Source organism: Acyrthosiphon pisum, chromosome A1 (assembly GCF_005508785.2).
Source record: "Acyrthosiphon pisum isolate AL4f chromosome A1, pea_aphid_22Mar2018_4r6ur, whole genome shotgun sequence".
Lineage (NCBI taxonomy): Eukaryota > Metazoa > Arthropoda > Insecta > Hemiptera > Aphididae > Acyrthosiphon > Acyrthosiphon pisum.
This window is the reverse complement of record NC_042494.1, coordinates 27,187,902-27,191,270: the sequence shown is the minus strand read 5'-3', so window position 1 is coordinate 27,191,270 and position 3,369 is coordinate 27,187,902. Positions and strand designations below refer to the sequence as shown.

The 3,369-nt window shown below is 32.8% G+C and overlaps 1 protein-coding gene across 1 annotated transcript in view; it reads right to left on the bottom strand.

Moving 5' to 3' along the window:
* Window positions 1–331, bottom strand: part of LOC100161313 (uncharacterized protein C34C12.4) — a 110,758-nt gene extending 110,427 nt beyond the window's left edge. Inside the window, exon 1 of the mRNA XM_029486871.1 lies at window positions 109–331. The gene's annotated coding sequence lies outside the window, so the exon portion shown is untranslated. The remainder of the gene's footprint in view (window positions 1–108) is intronic.
* Window positions 332–3,369: the final 3,038 nt, after the last annotated feature.

The following is a 3,369-nucleotide window of genomic DNA, read 5'->3' as shown; positions in this document are numbered from 1 at the left end:
ATGTCTACAAATTAAGAAATTTTAAAGGCTATCGAAAAATAATTTAAATACATCCACGACCCAACTCATGTCTTATATTATAATATACCCTTTCGCGTTTGTACTTACCTACTAACTTATTCTTACTACAAAGATTTAGGTATCAAAGTATTACCTACTACCTTAACATCATGACATCATCATTCACCAATCACCACAATACTACAAACGGTCAATACACATTTTCGATTCTGAACGGAGAGATCGCGACGAATGTGTTGAATTCTAGCGCTGTGCGCATGCGTAAAACACAAAAAATCTTGGACTTCGTAACTTGTAGGCTATAACATAAAAATTAATGATTTGCGATTATTAATTTCTGCACCATCGCTCATAACTCGATGTGATGCATAGGTTTCCGAAAAAAAAAATTGAAAAATTCGCGTGAGCCCTAAACTAGATTTATGCCCAGACTGTCTTCACTCGTTTTTCGTATGCAATGATATTATTGAATTCAAATTTAGTACCTACAATAAACATTACAGTGCCTTACTCAATGATGAGGTACACTCGAAATCACAATCAAACACATATTATATTATATTTAATCGTGCTTGAAACTTATAGTGCAGCAGAGCGCCAGAAAGGTTACCTATATTGGTTACCTATTTCCCATTTTTAAATTAATTGATTTTATTATGGTTCATTTGTACGAATAACTTTGAATAATATATTTATCAAACTTAATACAACAAAATAAATCATAGGTACATAATAGCATTATAAAAATTCATAACCTTAGATTAAATTTGAAAGTGTACACCTTGACCATGAGACATATATGTATACATAGCTGCAGTGGTGATAATCGGGGGGAGATAATTAGGTGATATAATTGGTGGACCGCCCCCCCTCCCCTTGGGATTTTCACCATCACTATACATTATTATAATATAAAACAATGGGAGGGGTTGAACGTCATTACCTCTGTGGATTTGAAATTTACCCCCCCTCAGAATTAGGATATATCCGCCACTGCATAGCTGTCAATGAAGATCAAATTATTCTTTTTATTATAGATGCATCGTAATTTTTGGCCTCCAACCTGCTTATTTTATTTTATTTTATTTTGATCTTATATCTTATATTATGGCCATTAGTTGTATTGGTTTTGTACGTTTTTAATGTCGGTAGGGGGGGGGGGACACGTGTGTGTTGGGTTTGGCAGAATTTTTGATTGGGCACCCGTATAGGTATCTGCCATGCCCGAGTGGGGGATGCCGGCACTTGTTCTCCGGACACCGTGACTTGCCCGAAGAAAAATGCCGCCCGTGACCAAGGAATCGAGCCGGCGTCGGCTGCGTCACAACCGACGCCTTAGACCGCTCGGCCACTCCGTCCCCCCAGCATGTTTAATATATTGGTATAATGGTACCTATATGTTTGATAATAGTTATAAATACATACCATACGTCTATATGTAGATTGTAGGTAGGTATAATGACTACGCAGTTACAATAGCGATCGGTAATCTGTAAGAGACTTACAGCCAGTGGCGTCCGCAGGGGAGGCTAACAATCTGAAGCCCCCCTCATTGTCCGTATTATTATTACTTAAAAAAATATATATTTATCAAGTTTCAACTGTCAACCATAGTAAGCAAGACGTACATTTCATATACGTCTTAGTCGTCTTACCAGATGAATTCATTTATGAAAAAACATTGTATTTGCATACCAATTTTCCTAAAATTATCTGTAATTGTTCGGTAAAAGTATGAATAGTATGAACTATTTGTATGAAAGACCTTTTATTAAATTGTCTAGCCTTAGTTATACACATTTAATATTTTATAAATTTTGAACCACAAATTAACTGTGGTTTTGACGAAATTTGAACTTTATCCCCCATACCCCGGCCGTAAATACGCCACTGCTGTTAGGTACTGTCATTTTTATTCAACGTGCTACGTCCGTTTATAAAATAAATATTATTTTAGTTGATTATGAGTTGTGATATAAACAATATAAGTACATAGATACATCATACGTGAATAGTTCAATAGTGAATACGTGATAGGTACGTAGTTGTAGTTATAGTTCAATATTACACATGGTAAACCAAAGTATTGTTAATAAGAATATTCACTATTCATATTTTATACACACAAGAAACAACATATGAGAAAAAATTGACAAAATATCAGATGGAATATGGAAGTGCTGTAGAAGTTGAGCCAAATACGACATTTTAGACTATTTTAATACAGTTAAAGATTCAAACGAATCCTATTTTCAGGCGAGCACCTTCAGTGACGTATGATGTTTTTTTATTATATTATGTACCTATATAATAGATGTATACAGATTAATAAAGTCAATATATATTTTGATATACGAGTATATACTTATTATAGGAATAGGACATAGGTAAATATAATGTTATATAGAACTATTGAAAATATGTTACATATATGTTATACGCCACAGATTCTGCTTCCGAATGAGCTATTCTCCAAGTAACTTAAGTCTAAAATAAGAAATTTTCAAAGCAACGGGCTTTTAGTTAATATTAAACATCAGTGAAAAGTGAACTGATGTATCATTTAATATATTTTATGGTACCTAAACCTATATACAGGTTGGTTTTTTAAGCACGCTCACCCTCATTTTTCACTTTAATAAAATTGTACGTTTATTCAAATTTTAGATTTTTAGAATTTTCAAGTATACCTAAAGACCATATTTTAAAATTTCTGATATTTGTTGTATTACTTAAAGAGTAGCTGTGGCAATACAAACTTCTATTTTTCAAATGAAAACCCTACTTTTGTATTATAAATTATTTAACGGATGATTTTCTTAAAAAATGTTTATGTATCTAAATCAGAATTCTAACTGTATACAGTGGTCGTCGTTTATTATAATCACAGTTAATATAATACCTACACTTATTATAATCACAGGCCGGATGTATACTTAATACTTATAGAGTTATATGGCGTGTAATTATGTCGGTTTTTGTAATCAATACGCCGCATAATGTTATCAGTTCGAGGTCATAAAAACAACATTATATGTACGAAATATATTTAACACACGATCAAAGTTTTCGTCAAATGGCTCATAATAAAGATAAAAATGTCTATACATATTGTTATCTACCTTTAGTTCGTACGACGTACACAATCAAGACAGTCGTTGTCCGTCGGCTAGTAGGTATGCATGTATGTATGTATCGGTGTCACCTGTGTGTAAAAATGAGAGAATAACGAAAAAGAAAAGACTTAACAAATAACAATTAATGAAAAAATTACAATATTACAACGTTACGACAGTTTACCAAAAATGGAACAGCGAGAAACAGCTATAAAACTACACATTTCTCAAC